Source organism: Astyanax mexicanus, chromosome 6 (assembly GCF_023375975.1).
Source record: "Astyanax mexicanus isolate ESR-SI-001 chromosome 6, AstMex3_surface, whole genome shotgun sequence".
Taxonomy (NCBI): Eukaryota; Metazoa; Chordata; class Actinopteri; order Characiformes; family Acestrorhamphidae; genus Astyanax; species Astyanax mexicanus.
This window is the reverse complement of record NC_064413.1, coordinates 790001-814034: the sequence shown is the minus strand read 5'-3', so window position 1 is coordinate 814034 and position 24034 is coordinate 790001. Positions and strand designations below refer to the sequence as shown.

The 24034-nt window shown below is 37.6% G+C and overlaps 1 protein-coding gene across 3 annotated transcripts in view; it reads left to right on the top strand.

Annotated features, from left to right (window-relative positions):
• Positions 1 to 24034, top strand: part of dlgap1b (discs, large (Drosophila) homolog-associated protein 1b) — a 92972-nt gene that overhangs the window by 50502 nt on the left and 18436 nt on the right. The gene's annotated exons all lie outside the window — the stretch shown is intronic.

The window sequence follows — 24034 nt, the reverse complement described above, 5'->3', positions numbered from 1 at the left end:
ATAAGTGAGATCATATAAACAAGTGTTTTGAGCTTTAATCATTTCTAAATCCATCTGAGTGATCTCAGTGTTTACTGTTCTAACTCAGGATAAGATGTATTTATCTGATCTCTCAGTGAAATGAATCTGATGAGCTGCTGATGGAGATAAACAGAGCTATACAGCACAGAGGTCATCTTCTAGCCCATATATTAATATATTTACATAACATGATCATGTTGCATTTTAATCTTTAATATTTGTAGTTTAATCTTGATATTTATATAAACACAGAAAACACAAAAGGACCAGTTATTGCAGATCTACACCACTAGATGGTGGCAGTGAGCTGTTAATGGTTATAGTTCTGTATGTGACTGTACAAGAAAAGCTTTATTATGTGATTTTTTAGGTATGTGTGTGTGTGTGTGTGTGTGTGTGTGTGTGTGTGTGTGTGTGTGTGTGTGTGTGTTTATTTCGACTGTCCAACAGAAATCAGGAGAAAGTAATTTTAGTTTTTACATCAAAAAATAAATGTACTTTACTTATACCTCTGTTTCTTCCTTCATAAAGGCACTTAATAATAACTTACACTAGTAAAGAACAGATTTGATTTATCTTAAAGGGAATTAATTATTAATTGTAAATTAGAAAAATCAGAAAAAAGTACCCCTTGCTTTATATTTATGGCCGTACTAAATATTACTTGAGCCCGTCCAACAAAAAAACATGCTTCAGTCAAATTCATAAATCAGGATAAATACGTTATTTTCTTTCTTTTTATTTTGATGTTTTTACATCCAATTATTACGACATTTTTTAATAAATAATAAAATATGCTGTATTTATTATTTTATTTAAATATTTTGAGGTTAAAATGAGTTAAATATTTTGTTCTGGTAATCAGATCAGAACTAGCATTACTATCTATTTTATATATATATATATATATATTTTTTTTTTTTAAGCTCTCAGTATTCTTTATTATGTATCATGTGTTTACTCCACCCCTTGCCTCGCCAAGCCCCGCCTTCTGGTTGTGATTGGCCATTAGTTGAACTATAAGCCAATCCTGTCGCGATAGATTAAAACGTCACGATTCAGTCCGCTGTAGAGACCCGCCCTCCGCGCGCGCCTCATTACTGACCAAAAACACGGAGCCGCGGCTCGAGCTGGAGTTTCTACCGGAAACCGGGAGATTCCTCCGGTCGCGGTGCTCCCCGCTCTCCGCTCTCCGCTCCCCGCTCACTGATTACCGAAATCCCGTTACCGGTTACCGAACAGCGCGGAGCATGTGGGACTGCTGGATCCGCCGCCTCTGTGAGTACACGCCCTCCTCACACACACACTCACACACACGCACACACACACTAACACTCTCTCACACACACCAACACACACACACGCCCTAACACAGACACTAACACACACACTCATTGACTAGCACACAAACACACACATACACTTACACACACACTCTTACACACATTAACACACCATACCATTATTAACACACAAACTTACTATACACACACATTAACACTAACACACACACACACACTAACATACAAACTCACACAAACACTAACTCACACACACTAACACAGACACTCACTCTCTCATACACACTAACTCACACAGACACTCTTACACACACTTACACACCACACCATGATTACTACACACACACACTAACATACACACACACACACACACACTCTTGCGTTGTGTACTATTCCTGTCGGCTCAGCTGTGTTTTCTGCTTACTCACTCCAGCAGCGCCGAGAGATCCATGAATAAAACCGAACAGAACCGATACTGAACCGATACCGGCTTTAATAACTTTATTGGCCAAGACTTATTAAAGCGCAGGATTGAGATAATTAAGTTGTGTGAATGACTTATTAAGGTGTGGGAACTAAATAATAAAGTCATGGGACGACTTATATGGCCAGTGCTGAATTATCTCGTTCCAACACATTACTATTTTATTTCAACACTTTAATAAATCGTGTCCACGCATTACTATCTCGTTACGACACTAATAAATCATGGCCACACATTACTATCTTATTTCAACACTTTCATAAGTTGTGTCCATGCATTGCTATCTCATCCGGCATTACTGTATTGTTATTATACACTTTAAGATAGATAGATAGGGAGAGATATAGATGGGGAAGAGAGAGAAAGACAGAAGCCTGGTTTCCATCTAAACCTTTCGAAAAAAGAATGCGCAATTTCCAAATTTCGGCAGAAAAAAATGCGAATTAAGCCGTGTTTCCATTCACTACAGTTATGCGAATAAACTATAGATAACGTGGGAGAGGACGCCAAACAAGCATGTCCCGCCATGTTTTAGGTCTGATCACATGGTACAGAATAACATGACTTGAGGCCTGATACGTCATTTTTTATGCGAAAAACCCTTTTCCATCCAGTTTTTCCGAATTTTGGCGATGCGATATTCTAACTTTTCCACCCCCTCCTAGCATAAAAATCGTTTTGCGATATTTGGGGCTTTTTTCGAATTTTTGACTTTTTCCATCCAGCTTTTTTCATGCGCATTTTCAAAATGCGCAAAAACTTGGTGGATGGAAAACCCTCTAGAGATGGATGGGGAAGAGAGAGAGAGAGAGAGGGAGGTGGGCAGAAGGGGGGCAAAGTCTATAGACCCTGTCCAACTTGGTCATCTATTTTTATGTGTAATATGTGAGGAACTGAAGCAGCTGCAGATGCCAGGATAGAGGCTGGCACCAACACCTCACCCACAGAATCACATGATCCCTGTAGATGCAGGAGATTTGTGTGTGAGGTTCGGTAGCTGATGTGTTTGAGAATGTGTTTGGTATGGAGACAACATTTCTCCCAAATTCCACATAAAATATTCTCATTTAGAGCATTTATTTACAGAAAATGAGAGAAATGACTGAAATAACAAAAAAGATGCAGAGCTTTCAGACCTCAAATAATGCAAAGAAAAACAAGTTCATATTCATAAAGTTTTAAGAGTTCAGAAATAATCAGTATTTGGTGGAATAATCCTGGTTGGTTTTTAATCACAGTTTTTTTCATGCATCTTGGCATCATGTTCTCCTCCTCCACCAGTCTTACACACTGCTTTTGGATAACTTTATGCTGCTTTACTCCTGGTGCATTTTTTAAAGCAGTTCAGTTTGGTGGTTTGATGGTTTGTGATCATCCATCTTCCTCTTCATTATATTTCATTCATTTTTAAGTTTATGTAGCAAGTTCAGCCCAAGAGCAGAACCTGAGGTGTGTGATTTTATCTCTAATGATCCTAAAATATCATCAGTATCATCAGGAGATCTGGATGCAGCTCTTGCCAAAGTTGCATCATCTGTTTTGAGATGTTTTTAAATCCCTTCCCGGACTCCTCCGCCTCTGATGCAGCTGATGTTCTGCACTGGACTTGATAATTTTAGCCGTTTTAAGCTGCAGTAAATGTGGAGGGGACTTTACCTTGTTTCTCATTAAATAATAGAGGTGTGCCAAAAAATCGATTCACATAAGAATCTTGATTCTCATTTACTACGATTCAGAATCGATTTAAAATGTCCCAAAATCGATTCTGAGGGGCGGGTTTTAGACTGATTTTGGGCTGGGTATTTTTGTTGGACCTGGCAACCCTGGGGATAGGGCTTGTCCCTTCAAACGGAGATCTTCCAGACACACACAGAGCGTAGGTGTTTGAGAATCACCGGTAAGATGGCAGAACAAGCACTATATTACCTTAGATTAACGTGTAGTTTCAATGTTTTATGGCAGAATGCTTCATAACAAGCATAAAAAAGATCGCTAGTAGTTAGTTTCAGTAACTGTTAGCTAGCTAACTAGCTAACTTTCCAGTTCCACCTTAAATAACGCTACAGGTGGCAGCGGGCTGCAGCATTTAAGGCGGAACGGAAAAATACAATAAGCTAATCAGAGCTAATTTCAGCTCCTCATCACAGAGGAATTAAGGAATGGACCATATGAATTAATTTCTCCACCTCCTGCCCCCTTTCTGAAGAAATACAACGACCTTAAAGTTAACTAGTTAATCAGCAGCTGCTCCTGAACTTTAGCGCTTCACTGCTATCATCACATCAGCCCAGCAGCGTCACCTACACACCACCGCTAGTAGCCTGGTAATAAAGCAGTGTTATTTATTATTTATTTATTGTTCATTAACGTCATTGTGATATCCCAGTGATTCCTCTGTCACTGATGACCCACATTCCTGCACATTTTATTGTTTTTGTAACACATTACTTGCTCCAGGACCAGTGTATATTATGGAGGGTTTTTTTTCAATAAGATTCATAAGCCAGAAGCAGAAATTTTTATAATTCAAATCGTTTTGAATCAAAAATCGATTTTGAATCGAATCGTGGCCCCCAAAATCGGAATCGAATCGAATCGTGAGATAGTAAACGATTCCCACCCCTATTAAATAATTTGCATTTCTATTAATAATGTTATACAGTTTATACAGTTTTTCAGCAGCAGTAATCATATTAAATCAACATTAAAAGAAGAAGTAAACACCTGAAATAGATCACTCTGTGTGTAACATATCTATATATTCTATTTTTTTATTGAATTTAAGTAGGTGATGAGAGCAGGAACTGTTTATATTATTGAGTCGCACTGTAGCTTAGTGGTTATAACAGATTCGCCTCTCAGCACTGGAGTCTTGGGTTCAAGTCCCAATCTGGGTGGAGTCAGGTGATCCCATCAGTCAGGAATAAGCAAGTGTGTTATGTTTATATTTCTTTAAAACAACCCTTAATAACTGAACTGAGTCCAGTAGTCTGCGTAGGGAAAAAGTTATATTAATAAGTGTAGTAAGTTTAGTTAATTTAATCAGTTAAAGTAATGCTGCTGTTTCTGTTCTTAATAAAGTGCCACAAATATACATATTTATTGTTCCTTTTCATTCCATCAAGATCCAGAATAATTCAGTTTTGTGTATTTATTTTTTGTTACACAATTTAGAAAAAGGTATCGGGAAAAAGTATCATATTAAATTAAAATTAGCCTAAAATTTTAAACGATACCCAGCCCTACATACACATTATAAATATGTTGTATTTATTGGTGAGTGATAGTGATAAATCAGTGTTATTAATAGTGTGGGAGTGTTGTGTAGGTTAAAGTGCAGTGATGTACAGTGCTGTTGTGAGCACTAGGTGGCGTTAAAGCGCAGGATAAACTCTGTCTGCATGTGTTTCTAATGTTCTGCCCTCAGGCTGTGAGTAAAGACTCAGGCTGTGTGTGTGTGTGTGTGTGTGTGTGTGTGTGTGTGTGTCATCTGGTGAATCAGTGGTTCTCAGAATACACACTGTTAACCTCATTCAGAGACACTTCACTCAACTCTCTCTCTTTTTTGTCTCTTTTTCTCTCTCTCTCTCTCTCTCTGTTTCTTTCTTATTTTCTGTCTCTCTCTCTTACTCTCTCTTTCTCTCTCATTTTTTTATTATTTAAAATAGCTTTATTGGCATGAATTGCGAATAACAACTTTTGCCAAAGCAATAAAACAAGTAGTTAATATATATATAAAAGATAAAAAATAACAATACATATCAAAAATATATACATTAACATACCTTACATATAGAAGTAAATCATATAGTTGAATAAAGAATAGATAAATTAATAAGATATCAATAACACTGTTATTTGTTGTAATTCTTTATACCTCTCTCTCTCTCTCTCTCTCTCTCTGGGTTTGGCACGCCCAGTTCAGCTGCCAAGATAATCATTTCCTGTCAGACACTCCCTCACACACTATCAAAGAGGTGTGTGTATAGTGTGTGTGTGTGTGTATAGTGTGTGTGTGTGTGTGTGTGTGTGTGTGTGTAAGAGAGTGTGTTCACTTTGGAGATGACTGTAATTGATACTTTAACATCATCACACTCTGTGATTTAACTGATCTTTTATTTCCTTTGCTTATTGTGTGTGTGTGTGTGTGTGTGTGTGTGTGAGTATGAGAGAGTGTGTGTGAGTGTGTAGGTGTGTGTGTCTGAATCAGGTAAAGTGTCTCTACTAGTTTTATCCACTCTAAAGCAGCTTTAAGTCCATAAACCCGAGTTTACAGTCAGATTTACTTTTAACAGCTTTTATCCTCCTTCTGCTGGAAGAAGATGAATTAAGATTTAATCCAGTTTATTTTTTCATTTCTTCTCTTCCTTTGCTCTCTCTCTCTCTCTCTCTCTCTCTCTCTCTCTCTCTCTCTCTCTCTCTTCATGTGATAATCCTTATATAATAACAGGGGTAAAACAATATGAATCTACAGTAATTTATATATTATTGCTTGTGTTGTTTTCCTGTAATAATCTGTATAGAAACAACTGTAGTATTACAACACAAATCTACAGAAATATATTACTACAGTTTATAGAGTATTAGAAATGTTTTTTATAACAGTCTGTACTGAAAGAAAACTGTATTACTCTCATTATCATTTTCTAGGGCTTTGTTTTGGTGAGAACCTGATAATATCATACAAATCATGATATCAGGGTTATATTTCAGTTTATAGAAGTAAAATAAAAGGCTAAGAAACAGAGCTAACAGATCACAGACAGAAATAAAGAAATGAAGAATAATTCAGTGTTGAATCAGGAGAGTGTAAATGTGTTTCTGTGGGAATAAAGAGAATAAAATCTGATTACATCACTCTCTCAGCCTGCAGCCGTCATTTACTGACAGGAAATAAACTAGAGCTTCTGAACACAGACACTGCAGACTGACTCACACACATTAAACACACACACACTCACACACACACACACAAACACACATTAAACACACACACACACACACAGGAGCAGGAGTAACCTCGTCATTTACTGTCCTCACATCAACACACAGGAGCCGCAGCAAAACCACTTTAAACACAGAGACAGAAAAACAGGAAAACACTGATTTTACAACCCCAGTTCCAGTAAAGTTGGGGAGTTGGGACATTGGGAAGTTGAAAAGTTGGAATATTGGGAAGTTGAAAAGTTAGGAAGTTGAGAAGTTGAGGAGATAAGACATTGTTGAAAAGTTGGGACATTGTTGGGACGTTGGGAAGTTAAGAGGTTAGGAAGTTGACTAGTTGAGGAGTTAAGACATTGTTGGAAAGTTGGGACATTGTTGGGACGTTGAGAAGTTAGGAAGTTGAGAAGTTGGGACATTGTTGGGAAGTTGGGACATTGTTGGGAAGTTGGGACATTGTTGGGAAGTTGGGACATTGTTGGGAAGTTGGGACATTGTTGAGAATTTGGGAAGTTAGGACATTGTTGGGAAGTTGGGACATTGTTGGGACGTTGAGAAGTTAGGAAGTTGAGAAGTTGGGACATTGTTGGGAAGTTGGGACATTGTTGAGAATTTGGGAAGTTAGGACATTGTTGGAAAGTTGGGACATTGTTGGGACGTTGAGAAGTTAGGAAGTTGAGAAGTTGGGACATTGTTGGGAAGTTGGGACATTGTTGGGAAGTTGGGACATTGTTGGGAAGTTGGGACGGTAGGACATTGTTGGGAAGTTGGGACATTGTTGAGAATTTGGGAAGTTAGGACATTGTTGGGAAGTTGGGACATTGTTGAGAATTTGGGAAGTGAGGACATTGTTGGGAAGTTGGGACATTGTTGAGAATTTGGGAAGTTAGGACATTGTTGGAAAGTTGAGAAGTTAGGAAGTTGGGAAGTTAAGAAGTTGGGAAGTTGGTACATTGACTAAGTTATAAATAAAAACAGAACATGATTTGCAAAGTTAATATATTTTCTTTGTATTGAATTCTATTGATTATAGGTTAAAAGATTAACAAATCACCATATACTTTTTTATTATTTATGTTTTACACAACTTCCAAACCTCACTGGATTAGGGGTTTTTTATTAAGTCGTTGTTATTATAATAGAGAATGGAGGGTAAGCGGTTTTTAGGGTTTGTATTATGGTCTGTTGGTCCAGTTCGTTTTCATGCTGTCTCTCTCTCTGAGTCGAGCTGTTATGATGATGGATGGAGGGTAAACGTTTTTTTAGGGTTTGTATTTTAACGGTTCTGTGACGCTGCTCACCTGGATACAGAGTGAAAGTGGGGCGGAGTCTGGAGGAATAAAGCAGATTTATATCAGAGTCTCGTTTTCTTCCAGCAGATCAATCAGACTCAGACGTGTAATTATGTTAAAGGAAGAGGGATTTCCTGCTTTCCTTCACTTTGAGACGGAGACACTCCGCATGATCAGACTCGCTTTAGATAAGATCCAGATGTCTCTGCACCAGTTTCTAAAAGACAATGATTTTCTTGTGCTCCTGAGTAGAGTAGCACATCATGCTTCCCTCTGATAACAACTTTTTTGGAGATGCAGATTTCATTTTCCAGCAGGACTTGGCACAATGCCCACACTGAGTACCAAAAGTACCAATTGATCTTTTTAGTTGATGTTTTAAGCAACAAATATATAACTATATTTATATATATATAACTATATTTGGTTCCAGTTAGTTTTTATGTTGTTTTGCTGTGGTTTGATTGGTCAAGGCCAGGGTGCAGTTCTGCATGTGGCCTACAGGGGGCAGCAGAGATACAAACAACAGTCAGTATACAGTGGCTCCATATAATATATATTGATTAATTATCCTTCCTTTATTTATATATTTGTTTATTTATTTTTATCATTTTTTTTTACTCTTGCAATAGGTATATGCCCCATTTATGCAGTTATTGTATTGATGTTATAAAATGTTGTATTTAATACATTTTACTCTTCATTTTATTCAGTGTCGCATCTTTCCTTAACATACCATCCCATACCTCTATATCTATATATATATATATGTGTCTGTCTCTCTGCCTGTTTGTCTATCTGTCTATAGTATAGTGGTATATGGCATATCTTTGTCCAATACATTGAGGTGTTGAAGTGGGTCATTAATGCAAATATGTTATGTATATGTTCAAGAATATGTATAAAGAAGTATATTTGGCTGTTTATATGCTTACTATATTTTTGTTGTAAACTTTACACTAAACTAAATTTAAAAAAGTGTTTTTATATTTATAGGTTTGTGCAGTTAGACCCCTTTAACCATATTGAATCAGACTTTCTATTCCTACTCTGCATGTTTTAGGTGCTTCCTTGCTCCAAAACATCTGTTTAAAATCATCAGCTTGTTATCAAATATCAAAATGTAAATTTAAGTTTGCCAAAGCCTCCAAAAATATTTTTTTCCTTCCGAAAAATATAATTCCTGCTCTAAAGCAGTGTTTCTCAAACTGTGGTGCTCGAAGCATCTCTGAATGGAAAACTAACTAATATTACAATATTAACATTACTAACATTATAAAGTTTGATTGGTCCTACAGTAAAACCCTGTGGAACACCACAAGATCTGCTCCATCAACCAACAGTTCACCATCAGTTCACTACAGTTTCTGCACTACAGTTAATTACAGATAAATAAGCTAGTGAACACTGAAAACTCCACACAACAGAAGAGTGAAGAACGATTGATAAGAGAAAGATATAAGGAGATGTATATATGTGTGGATTATACGACTATAGATTACTGTGTATAAATAAATAAAAGTGTGTGTCTGGAGATACATGTGTTCCTGTTACCTGGTGAAATGGATTGTGGGTGATATATAGAAGTTTGGTTATTGGTAGAACACGGTTTAATCATTGGTATAGTTTTAGGTTTTAGATGTTTTATAAGTGAGGAAAGGCTGTAGGAGCTGTTTGGGTTGTGTTGGGTTGTGTTTGGGTTGTTTGACCCAGAGTCTCGTGCTCTTACGATTTAATTGTCCCTCTTTGTTTACTGTAGGAATGCTTTGATTCAGGTCACAGTAAAGGGAAGTGAGATCATTCACAGAGTCCTGTCAGGCTGACAAATGCAGAAAAAAACACACTCAGAAAACATGCAAAAAAGCACAAAAAAATGCAGAAAACACCAAAAAAAGCACATAAATGCAGAAAACATACACGGAAAACACATGTAGAAAAAACATGCAAAAGACATACACACAGAAAACACATGCAGAAAAGAAACACTGAATCCTTTTTTCGATTCACCTTCATTCATTCATTTATTCATTCTTGTCTTTCTTTTAGTCTTAGCTTGGTTTGTTCTTGTGCTGTCTGTCTTTGAGCTGGGCCAGAATCTGTGTGTGTGGTAAGGGTGTTTGGGGTGTGTGTGTGTATGTGTGTGTGTGTGTGTGTGTGTGTGTGAGCACATCAGAGTGTGTAGGATGGTTTAGGTTTTCACTCCGAGGGTGGGGCAAACCTTAATTACAGACTGTCTCTACTTTTCCAGAGAGTGTGTGTGTGTGTGTGTGTGTGTGTGTGTGTGAATGTTTTGGGTGGATCCTACTCTGGTGTATATCAGTGTAGCCTGAAAACATGCATTTACAGAAAGCCAGAAATTACACTATATGTTCAGAGATGTGCAGCAGAGCAGCGTAGCTCAGTTCCAGCACAGAGACGACTCTCACAGTGATGCTCTCTGATCATTTCATCAGATAATTTATGGTGATAATGATGTTTTATATGTATAATAACCCCTTACGGGTCTGGGAGACGGATGTGAGGGAAGGGGCGGGGCTAGTGGTGATTTGTGGGATTGATTTTTGTGTGATATTCAGGTGAAGTCATGCTAGATTAAAGATCATAATTGTTTTCTTTCTTTCTTTTTTTATCCCATTTTCTTCCTAATTTACAACAACAATGACCCAACCCACTCTTTAAGACTGCAACTTCACTTACGCTGCGTTCACATTACAAGCTCAAATCTGATTTTTTTGCTCAGATATTGTTAAATATAAGTGATCTGTATCTGTGTGTAATGTGAACACAGAATCTGTTCCTGAATCGTCTCACATGCTGCACATTGATACCTGTATAAACGCCTCCTTCTTCACCAACAACAAAACCCCTCATATTAGAGAGAGGAGAGACTTGTAGCTTTATAAAGGGAAATGGATGAGTTAGCAGCTCATATGTGGAGCATCTTTTGCTGGAGTGGAGAGTAAACAGCTGCTCTGAAGTTCATGCTCAGATACAGGAGGTGAAAAAAGGACAGGCGGTGCTGCTATAGCTGCACAGCTGCACCAAGAGATACAGTGTGGGTACGAGAGCATGAGAAGCACGTAGCGCTAATGCTAATGCTAATGTGTAAAAGCAAAAAGACTTCTGCATGAATTATGCATGATTTGACCGTTCACATTCATGTCGCATGTCCGTGGATTGGATACGTATCCGATTTAGGACCACATATGGAAAAAAAATGGATTTGGCACATTCACACAGCCATGAAAAAATCAGATCAGATTTGAGTCACTTCAGCCTGGTAATGTGAACGTAGCAGACAACCATGAACCATACAGTGCAGGTGCTTAGAGACCTGTGAGAAAAGTGAGTGTGTTCAGTAATGTCACCAAAGTTAAAAAGAGAAAACTCCTGGTGTGTGTGTGTGTGTGTGTGTGTGTGTGTGCATTCCTGCTCTCCTGCTGAGCTTCTCGTTTGTCCCCTGCATTCCTGCCGCTCACCCTCTCACCTCCTGAGCAGAGAGAGAATTATTCTTCTTAAAGGAAGAACAGCACTTCACAAACTCAAAACTCTGATTCAGACTGAATCGATTCATTTGAATCACAGTGTTTTGATTCACACTGATTCAAAGTCTGTATAAAAAACAAAAAAAAAGCCACTTTAGTGTCCCAGAACAGGTTTCTTTACGTCACTCAATTTACAACCGTATTAAATCTTTTTGCAAAGTTCATGAATCTTGTTCCGAATCAGTCGGTTCATTTGATTCGATCTCCCAAAAGCCCAACGTTTGGCATCACTATAAAATAGAAGGAGGTTTTAACAGAAACCATAAGAAAAATAACAAAGTAACACAAACTAGAAAGACTAGAAAACTGAATCGATTCATTTGATTCAGTGTTTTGATTCACACCGATTCAAAGACTGTATCAAAACAAAAAAAGGTTTCATTATGTGATGATATATAATTTGACATATTTTTTTGCATGTTTTGAAACACGCCTAAGAAGTGCAGGCAGCTGATCTGAGATCAGAATGATTAGTCCCGATATTTTTCTAAATGAGAGCTGAAATCTGATACCTGATCTCAGAACTGTGTTTGTTTGGTGTCAACATGACACATAACAACATTGAAACGTCGCCACACTTTAAAATAGATGTAAAACATTATAACTGTTTGTTTTGTAAGAAAATCACACACACACTGCATCCCTTTATTATTTATTTCTCTTCATTTGTATTTAGCATTTGTGAAATTGAAATTGGGATCAATCTGAACAGTTTAAGAGTCTGATTTTATCGCCCACCAGATCACTGTCACTGTGGTGGTGGATGATGATTCAAACGTATCACAAGATTGAATCTTTTACCGAATCAATTGGTTCATTTGATTCAATCTCCCAAAAGCCCCACTTTTTTCCATCACTTGCAAATACTAACAAAAAACTAACAAAATAACAAAAACTAAAGACTAAAAGACAGTGATGTCAAACTTGAAACTCAGATTCAAACTGAATCGATTCATTTGAATCAGTGTTTTGATTCACACTGATTCACATGACCCACGACAACATCGCCACACTTTTAAAAAGATGCAGAGTATTGTATCTGTTGCATTGCTTTATTATTTATGTATCATAATTTGTCAGACTGTTAGTATTTGCTAAATGAATCTGCTGTTTGGGATGATTCTCCCTAAAGTTGCATTTAACTCCACAGTCGACGGATCACTGAAACGTACTGAATTATCTCTTTACCTCTCAGAAAAACTCCAGCAGCTTCCCTGCAGGACTCCTATAGACCTCCATCTGAAACTCAAAAACACAAAAAGCATTCCTCTCTGACCGCTCCCCTCCCCTCCCCCCACCGCACAGGATGCCAGGGGTCAGAGGTCAGACCTAGAGACACAAAGCTTAAGGAGAACTAATGAGAGAAAGAGGTTGAGGAGGAGTCGAGGAGGGCTGCGGGTTAGATGGTTTGATTTATTTGTAAATTATTTAGCTTACTTTTAATTTTAAGGACTTAAAAATATAGTTTTTATTTGTGAAAAATAAGATAATATTATATATGTGTGTTTTTGTGTGTTTGTGAGTTTAAGGTATGAACTCTTGACCGCATTCCTCTGTATTTGTATGTTAATGTGGTGTTGTGGTGTCAGGTTATGACCTCTCCGGCCATACATCTCTGCTTTCAAAGCACACACACACACACACACACACACTCTCAGAGAGACAGAGTGTCTGTTGTGGATGAGGTAAAGTGTATGTGGTGGGTTCTCTGTGTTTGGATAGGAGCACAGGCTGTGCTGTGTGTGAGTGGGCTGTAATAGTCACTTACAGGGACACACTGCTGGAGGGGGGAAAAAGAGCACAGCAGGACACAACTCTCCCTCTCTCTCTCTCTCTACCTCTCTCTCTCTCTACCTCCCACACACTCTCACACACACTTACACACACACTCGCGCTGTTCTGTCATCGCACAGGTATGCAGACAGGGTGAATAAGTGAGAGAGTGAGAGAGGGGAGTGAACTGCACCAGGCTGTAACTGCTGAGCTGTAATGGTAAATCTGTAGTGTGTGTGTGTGTGTGTGTGTGCAGGTGATTTGAGTGTGTAGGTTTATTTTACTCTTAACTAAACGTGTGTGAGTGTGTGTGAGTGTGTGGACACTGTAAACCCATACGTTGTTTGAACTCAAATGATTTAAATCTGTTTTATATAAAATTGGATATATTGGATTTCTAAACAATACTCAACTATTAGTTTGAGTTATCCTGTACTATTCAAACTGATTCAAACTTTGAGTTGAACCAACTTATAAAAAATAACTGAGTTTAGTCTGAGTTTTGTCATTAACAGCTTCTTTTCTATTGGCTTCTGTCACAATCTATTTGCATACAGGGTGTGTCCAACAGTTTCTGACTAACCAGACACTCACCATCAGTGTGTAGTGATTCTCCCCCCGGGCTACCTTACAAATAAATATAAATAAATCAACTTCCCATTTAATTATAATAACTTGATATTTTAATTTATGCTAACTCAAGTTTTTATTCCTCATTAAATAAAACATTGAGCAAACCGTCTGCCTAAAGTAAACTCAACTTATCTGGTCTTATAGTATAACAAAAAAAAAGTTAAATCAACTTCCCCTTTAGTTGTAATAACTTGATGTTTTAATTTAATTTATGTACTCAAGTTCTCATTCCTCATTAAACTAAGACTAAAGTAGGTGAAGAGATAAGTATATAATTTCCAAACTAATTATAATAAATCATTATTTTATTTTTGCTGTCTTTAAAAAGTGCATATTTACTTTTTTATGCGATTCTGTTATCATAATGTCAGTGGCATTTAATAGTCTTAAAAAAACAAAAAAATATTGTGTATTGCGATCATTTCTGGAACAATATATCGTCCACAAAAAATCTTATTGTGACGCAGGTGTAGATGCAGTAACTGTTCCAGTTCGGTGCACCATTCGCACAAGACATGTAGGCTGAATTTATTCAGTGTGAATAATCACTTAGTGCTGTCTGTTTTATCTTTTACTTCTATTCTTCTCTCTTCAATCCTTTCTGGCTTCATAATCGCTAAAGGTTCATATTTTAGGGGCGTATCACCCCCCTTATTATCATCCCCACCCATTTCACCATCCCCCCACCTCTCTAAACCTCTCTGTGTGTGGTTCTACAACCACTCACTTACTAGTGAACTAGTGACACCCAGTGACTGTGGGTGGGTTCTGGACCCACAGTGACTCGGATCAGGAGGAAACCAATAATAAACTCAGATCTCGATTTCTTCATTTTAATTCATTTCTTCATTTGTGTCACTGTACAAATACTTACGGACCTGTCAGCCTGTCAGTGTGTGTAGCCTAAAGCTCTGAGGTGTGTGTGTGTGTGTGTGTGAGAGAGAGAGAAAGCATTAGAGCGCAGTATGAATGGCAGCAGGAATGTTAAGACAGGAACTGAAGTAAATGGGCCGCTAAGCTAATCTCATCCTCCTTCAGGGCACGGCTTTGTTTTGTTTTCAGACAATAGAGAGAGAAAGAAAAAGAGAGAAAGATTGAGAGAGAGATTCAGACACTTTGAAAACCCCGGGAACGCTTAAAGAGCTTAAAGCTAATTGTTTAAAGTTATAAAGTTCTAAAACGTATTACCTCTATCATTATATAGCATTAGATAATAATAATAATAATAATAATAATAATAATGTTTTGTATGACTATGTGTGCTCGACTTTGTTTTAATGGGTAACTTAATCCCCTGATTTTATCTTTAGACTTCACCCTTAGCTTAAATTAAAAAAATGCTAAAAGGAAAAAAGGAATGAGTAGTTTGGGAGGGGCACTGGGTGATGTATGGGTTTAGAGGCGGTGCAGGAAGGATAGCTGATTGACTGATCTTCTTTGGCTGAGCATTGTGTTTTTTAAACTTTAAGAAATTTAAATAATAATTTAGCAGCTCTGGTATGTTTTATTACTTTTATTACTTCTTTAAAATAACTGTAAAATGTTGTACTATATAGTTATTACATTGATTAGACATTATAGATAGATAAGATATTCATAGTAGGGTTTGTTATAATAAAGTGTGTATATATGGGTGTGTGTGTGTGTGTGTGCAGTGTGTGTATATGTAACGTGGTTGTGTTTGCGTTTTTTATCCAGGTTGCAGGTTCAGTGTCTTCAGTCAGTCATTAACCGCGGTGTGTTTGTCTCTCCTGTCACTGATTGACAGGGTAGTTGACAGCTGTAGGGTGTGGAGGGAAGTAGGCCATGCGTGTGTGTGTGTGTGTGTGTGTGAACTTAGACTGGGGGAAATTAGGTTACTCGCACAGTAACCAGACAGACAGACAACAGACACACACAGTAATATTAGGATAGGATAGGTGTGTTTTAACAAATATTTTTTTTATTGAAAGGAAATACATTTATTTATTTTATTATTTGTAATGTTATAGCTTAAAATATACACTATTGTGCCTTTTAGTTGGGGTGACTAATGTCAGTTACCTATCTACCTGTCTGTCTGTCTACGTGTCTGTCTATTAGGGCTGCAACTAATGATATATTTGCTGAACAGGTAATCACTCAGCTTCAGTACGGTTGCTAATCATAGCTAACCAAATTGAAAACCTAAAGTTATAAAGTTATCCAAAAGCAGTGTGTAAGACTGGTGGAGGAGAACAGGATGCCAAGATGCGTAAAATTAAACACTGTGATTAAAAACCAACCAGGATTATTCCACCAAATATTGATTATTTCTGAACTCTTAAAACTTTATGAATATGAACTTGTTGTTTTCTTTGCATTATTTGAGGTCTGAAAGCTCTGCATCTTTTTTTGTTATTTCAGTCATTTCTCATTTTCTGTAAATAAATGCTCTAAATGAGAATATTTTTATTTGTAATTTGGGAGAAATGTTGTCTGTAGTTTATAGAATAAAACAACAATGTTCATTTTACTCAAACATAAACCTATAAATAGCAAAATCAGAGAAACTGATTATTTTGAAGTGTTTTTTTTTTCAGAACTGTATATAAGCTGGCAACCCGTGTGAGCTTTGCATCTGGGGCAAAAACAGTTGTATCCAGTGTTTGGAAATTGGACTCCTGTTTTGCTTTATAACTCAAAACACTCCATTACATTTCTAGACTAATCTGATTTTTTTGTTTAGTTAGTGTACTGTAAGCATCTTAATGATGCTTTAAGTACCACAGTTTGAGAAGCGCTGATCTAAATAAAAATGTTGTAGTTGTCGTCGTTTTTTCCCCCCATTGTTCTAAACTTCTGTGTATAGGCACTCCCCCCAGGTGTCAGAGTTCTCTAAAGTTTTATTTTATTCAGTTTTTCAACAGAGTCTTTAAGAGAAGCAGATCTGCAGGAGCTTTTAAAGAGAAAGAGCTTAAACATTATCCGAGCCAGAGTGGTCCATCAGGCACAAACACAGACGCCCGCCCTGCAGAAAGGGCATGGAATTCATGTTCCTGCCTGTTGCCACGGCTACAATATAACAAAGGACTCCAGCTGTCTATGCAGACTGTGTGTGTGTGTGTGTGTGTGTGTGTGTATAAAGAAAGAAAGGGTGAGAGAGAGGGTAGACCAGGCAGAGACAGAGAAACGCCCCTTTCCAAACACACTGCAGCTGGACTGAACTGTCACTCCACACCCTGCCCTCCTCACACACTCACACACACACACACGCATACACACACACACAGACCAGACGATTGGCTGCTTACTAACAGCAGTTTGCAGCACATGTGAGTTCATCTTTAGCCAGGACTTTTATCTTTACAGACGCAGTTGCATCACATCTGCTCCTCAATATAACATCAAAATACAGGCGGGTTGCCAGAGGTTCTCAAGCTGATCCAAATTCACACAAACACAACCTGAGAGATGATTAGCAACCATAAACCGTGTCCCAGCCCCTCTTTAAAATAATTAAAAAAGTAGAAAGTTGTGTTTTAGTTTCTGTCTTTAAACAGATGTTTGTCTCTGATGAGCTAAAAATGTTCAAATATTAAAAAGTAGCTCATTAAATAGAATTATAGTCAAGTATAAGGAAATATAACAATCGCACTCTCGCTCCACAAACGGGTACAAAATACTTTCTTTTTGCTGATGCATAAAAAATTTTAAAATATTAAAGTTAAGATTTTAGACTAGTACTGTCTGTGTGTTTATTATTATATTAAAGGTGAGGTGCTAGACTAGTACTGTCTGTGTGTTTATTATTATATTAAAGGTGAGGTGCTAGACTAGTACTGTCTGTGTGTTTATTATTATATTAAAGGTGAGGTGCTGGACTAGTACTGTCTGTGTGTTTATTATTATATTAAAGGTGAGGTGCTAGACTAGTACTGTCTGTGTGTTTATTATTATATTAAAGGTGAGGTGCTAGACTAGTACTGTCTGTGTGTTTATTATTATATTAAAGGTGAGGTGCTAGACTAGTACTGTCTGTGTGTTTATTATATTAAAGGTGATGTGCTGGACTAGTACTGTCTGTGTGTTTATTATTATATTAAAGGTGAGGTGCTAGACTAGTACTGTCTGTGTGTTTATTATTATATTAAAGGTGAGGTGCTAGACTAGTGCTGTCTGTGTGTTTATTATATTAAAGGTGAGGTGCTAGACTAGTACTGTCTGTGTGTTTATTATTATATTAAAGGTGATGTGCTGGACTAGTACTGTCTGTGTGTTTATTATTATATTAAAGGTGAGGTGCTAGACTAGTACTGTCTGTGTGTTTATTATTATATTAAAGGTGAGGTGCTAGACTAGTACTGTCTGTGTGTTTATTATTATATTAAAGGTGAGGTGCTAGACTAGTACTGTCTGTGTGTTTATTATTATATTAAAGGTGAGGTGCTAGACTAGTACTGTCTGTGTGTTTATTATTATATTAAAGGTGAGGTGCTAGACTAGTACTGTCTGTGTGTTTATTATTATATTAAAGGTGAGGTGCTAGACTAGTACTGTCTGCGTGTTTATTATTATATTAAAGGTGAGGTGCTAGACTAGTACTGTCTGTGTGTTTATTATTATATTAAAGGTGAGGTGCTAGACTAGTACTGTCTGTGTGTTTATTATTATATTAAAGGTGAGGTGCTAGACTAGTACTGTCTGTGTGTTTATTATTATATTAAAGGTGAGGTGCTAGACTAGTACTGTCTGTGTGTTTATTATTATATTAAAGGTGAGGTGCTAGACTAGTACTGTCTGTGTGTTTATTATTATATTAAAGGTGAGGTGCTAGACTAGTACTGTCTGTGTGTTTATTATTATATTAAAGGTGATGTGCTGGACTAGTACTGTCTGTGTGTTTATTATTATATTAAAGGTGAGGTGCTGGACTAGTACTGTCTGTGTGTTTATTATTATATTAAAGGTGAGGTGCTGGACTAGTACTGTCTGTGTGTTTATTATTATATTAAAGGTGAGGTGCTGGACTAGTACTGTCTGTGTGTTTATTATTATATTAAAGGTGAGGTGCTAGACTAGTACTGTCTGTGTGTTTATTATTATATTAAAGGTGAGGTGCTAGACTAGTACTGTCTGTGTGTTTATTATTATATTAAAGGTGAGGTGCTAGACTAGTACTGTCTGTGTGTTTATTATTATATTAAAGGGGAGGTGCTAGACTAGTACTGTCTGTGTGTTTATTATTATATTAAAGGTGAGGTGCTAGACTAGTACTGTCTGTGTGTTTATTATTATATTAAAGGTGAGGTGCTAGACTAGTACTGTCTGTGTGTAATCGGCCGTGGATATTGGTTGCTGGTTATTTTTCTATAGTAATGAGCAGGTTCAAGTGAGAGAATATTAAAATAAATGAAATTATTTTATTTGTGAGAGTAGGGTGAGCAGATGCCCTCGACAAAAAATCTATACTATACTCAGATTTAGTGTTCTACCTCGTCTCAGAGCTCGTTCACCTCAAGCTTCTACATGTGCTTCCAAAACTCTTCATCCTTTAACTCCTCGGTTGACGTAGAGCCGAGTGTTAAGGGTTTGCATTAAAACAGCAGGAGGCGGCAGCGTCCCGTCCCATTCTGAAGGAGAAAGATAAAGAGAGGGAGCAGAACAGGAGCTGAGCGAGAGAGAGAGAGAGAGAGAGGAAGAAAGAGAGATATAGAGGAGTGAAGGAGTTGCTGAATGACAGTCAGCCCCCCCACTTTCTGGCCCTCGGCCCACAAATCCCTCTTTGTCAGAATCTTCAAACGGCCGACGGACAGGCTGACAGAGGAGCGTGAATACTGCTGGATCCCCCCCGGACCCAGTCAGAGCCCTCCCCCTGTCCTCTCTCCGCCCTCTCTCTCTCTCTCTTCTCTCCCTCCTTCTTCTCCTCCGTCTCTTGTTTTAGTCGTTCAGACTGGAGATCTTTTGCCTTTCAGTTTAATGAGGACGCCATAAAGCACATGTACGGCCTCTTATTACCTCTGGGCATGAAGAACACAGTCCAACTGTTACAACAGAGAGAGAGAGAGAGAGAGAGGGACAGAGAGGGAGAAAACGAGAGTGTGTGTTTTAGTACATTTTCAGAAAGGAGAATGTCTTGGCTTTGTAGCTTTGTAGGAAAATCGTAGATAATCACAGCTAACCCTGGTGAAATAAAAATATATACTCTGGTGTAAAATGGACTTTTATTGTAGTAAAACATGATAAAAAGTTCTTATCTTTGATGAATAGCACACCTCCGTTCTCCCACAGCGTTCAGAGATCCAGAAATTTTAACAGTTTATCCAACAAACACCCTTCAGACTGGGAGATACGGGGCATAATTTACCCTGATAAATCACTTTTTACACCGTTATCCAGCTCAAAGTAGCTCCACACCTCCTTACTAGAATCCAGAGATCCCTGACATTTAAAACGAGGCATTAATAACTTAAAAAGTGCACAAGAAGCTCATTAAAAAACAGTTTACATCCCATAATACTACTAGCTTCAGCTCTGAGCGCCGCCATCACTGTACTGATAATGACATAGACATATATATACATAGACTTATTAGAATATGTACATTCCTAATATACCTGGTGTATAATAGTAATACAGTTGTAATAGTCATTATTAAATGTATTATAATTTTGCTGCGAGCATATTTAAAATATGGGGTTACACACATGATGTAGTTTATAGTATATTTAAAATAGTTCCATTTTAGTACAGTACATACTATTTTTATACTATAAATAAAGTGTATAGTACAAATAAAGTTTAATAAGTACAAAAAAGTTGTCCTTTTTAAATATACTGATTAATATTGTGGCTACTTTAGTGCACTATAATGCTTTGTGTACTTAAATCTACTTTATCTTCACTAGGAAAACGTCTCAACGAACCAAAAAGCCCTGCTGCTGCTGGACAGGTTTCACTTAAAGTAAAGAAAGTAAAAGAAGGAGTGAAAGAGAGATATAGAGAGATAGAGCGAGTGAGTCCTTGTAACATTTCAGGAGTAAAGCAGGGAGTAAAGCAGAGATCTGCTCTCACTGATTATTTTCTATTTCTATGAGTTATTCAGAAATCAGACTTTCACTACAGCCAACTTCCTTTCACTGTCCAGCAGCCAGACAACCTTCTAAACCCGAGCTACTGGAGGGTATAAATGTGTATAAATGTGTATTAATTTGTCTAGAAGCAGCTTTTGTTATTCACCCCTACAGAAGCGCTTTCTCAAGCTTAGATAAAGTCATCACTGATCACTGAACTTTACTTTAATTTACTTAACTTACTGCTTATAGTTCATTTGCTGGATTTTAGCAACCTTCAGATTTTGTGGACGATTCGATCAGAAGTGCAGGTTCATCACTAGTGATGCTCCAACACCAGGAGGGTTAAGAAGACCAACACACTCCTCCTCCGATACATGAGAAGTCAGACTCCACCTCTTTTTTCGAACTGCTGCTGATGTTGTAGCATTGCCAAGTAGCATCACAGCGCTAACACTCAGAGGAAAGCGCAGCGACTCGGTTCTGATACATCAGCTCACAGACGCAGCCTTGTGCTGATCCACATCACCCTAGGAGTGATGAGGGGAAAGAGAGAGCGCCATCTACTGTACTGTACCCACCCAGAGAGAGAGAGCAAGGACAACTGTGTGTTCTCTCTCAGGGCTCCGACAGCTGATGGCAAGCTGCATGAACAGGATTCAAACCAGCGATCTCCAAGAACACTTGGAGTCCTTGGGACTGGTTTCTTTAATGTTGTGATGTGTGGTCATTATTTAACTTTAGATAGTTTTAGTGTGGTCATTGGTGTGTGTGTGTGAGAGAGAGTGTGTGTGTGTGTGGTACAGGATAGGTCTGTTGTTCTGTCTGTAGTTTTGTAGTATAAAACAAATTACACTTAAGCACACTCACCTGCAGTCAAAAAAAAAATGTACCACCCTTCATGTTCACCTTTGATGTTAGTGTGTGTGTATGTGTGTGTATGTGTGTGTGTGTGTGTGTGAAGGCCTGTACTAACCTGCTTCTGCCAGCAGGAAATGAGAGAGCTGCAAGAAGAAATGTACAGGGGCTGTTTGGGCTTTCTCTCTCTCTCTCTCTCTCTCTCTCTCTCTCTCTCTCTGTCTCTCTCCCTCTCTCCCTCCCTCTCTCTCTCTCTCTCTCTCTCTGTCTCTCTCTCTCTCTCTCTCTGTCTCTCTCTCCCTCTCTCCCTCCCTCTCTCTCTGTCTCCCTCTCTCTCTCGTGCTCTCTCTCTCTCTCTCTCTGTCTCTCTCTCTCTCTCTCTCTCTGTCTCTCTCTCTCTCTGTCTCTCTCTCTCTCTCTCTCTCTCTCCACATGTTTAGTCTTCTCTGACAGCTGTTCTATTCTGAGACTCGCGGGCAGGAAGAGAGTTTTTCATCCTGTACTCAGATTCAGCTCCTCTGGCCTCTTTCACAATCTTTACTTTTTATTTATCATTATTTACTCTTGTATAATTTCTTGTTTTATTTTCATATTTTTATTTGTCCACGCCTCCTGATCCCAGTTTATCATTCGTTTGAGAGCCACCAAACTGCATGTACTTCTTAATTCACAGCCATATTAACCTGCACACCTAAACACCTAAAAACTTCAAAATTATTTAAAGCTCTTGCACTTTTTTCACATTTTCTCACTTTAAAACCAAAAACTTAAATTGTATATTTTAAATACATTTTTAAACGATTTAAGCCCAACACAAAGTAGCACGTAAGTAAGAAGCGAGACAAAAATAAAAATCTCAAAGTGTTGCGTGCAAAAGTATTCATCCCCCTCCCCACATTGAGGGCAACCCTCATTTTCAATGTAGCCGAGCATTTACAAAAACAGGGATTGACGTGACAAAGAAAATAATGACCACATTTAATCATTTTAAAATAACAGTGAACAACAGATAAAATACAACAAAAAAAACAGTTACATATAAATAAATACATAATAAAAAACTATAAAAGAATAAGAATAAAAAAAATATTTAAATAAACTAATCAAAATAAGTTAACTAATCAAAAAGCAATATTATAAAACTATAAAATAAAAAAATAAAAAAATGAACGTTTAGCTGATGCTCTTATCTAGAGTCATTGCCAAAGGACTCTTATTGGTGTAGATCAGCATTCAGTCACCCAAAGCAGGAATTGCAGGAATTGAAACCTGGTAGGTCACTAGCAGGGGGTGGTGTTATCCACTACACCACACCAACCGCCAACAAATGGACAGCTAAGCACTGTAGCACTATTATGGGTATAAATGTATTAAGAGTATAAATGTATTTAGTGTTAGTGTTCAGCTCTATACCAGATATATTATACTACTGTATCTAGATCTGTCCTTCTTTGCCTGATCCTCAGGATCTACCTGCTGCTGCTGCGTGATGAGGCTGGATCTCAGCCAGGTAGACAGGTGATGCTGCTGTGCCCCAGTTTTAGTTTCCGTTTACAAAAGACACATTGTGCACAGCATCGCGCTTTTCCCACCTTATCATCAATAATCCAAGCAGCGTATTTGATGTTCTGCCGTACAGTTTAAATAAGCTGTGATCTCCCAGCGACCGTGGTTAGTAACATAACATCACAACAGTGAGAAAATAACTATATATATATCCCTAAAATCTGATATTTATCTTCCTCTATATACTCATTATTATGTTATTTTTGTTTTTCTCTTTACCATCTGGATAACTTGTGTTTTTTATTTTTTTTTCTATCATTATCTTATACTACACTCTGCAACTGTATTGTTCTTCCCAGTTTAACAGGTAACACTACACTGCTGTATTGTTGTCTATTGTTCTCTACAATAACTACACTATACTGCTGCTATAGTTGAACACTACAGTGATCTGCAGTGATACTCACTGATCTGCTGCTTTTTCATTCAAAAAGTTACTTTATTTCAGTAATTCAGTTCAAAATGTGAAACTATCTATATATAATATAGACGTATTAAACCAAAATGATCTATTTGCAATGAAAACCCAAAAATCAGTGTCAGAAATCAGAAAATTTGAATATTATATTATAAGACCAATGGTACTTTT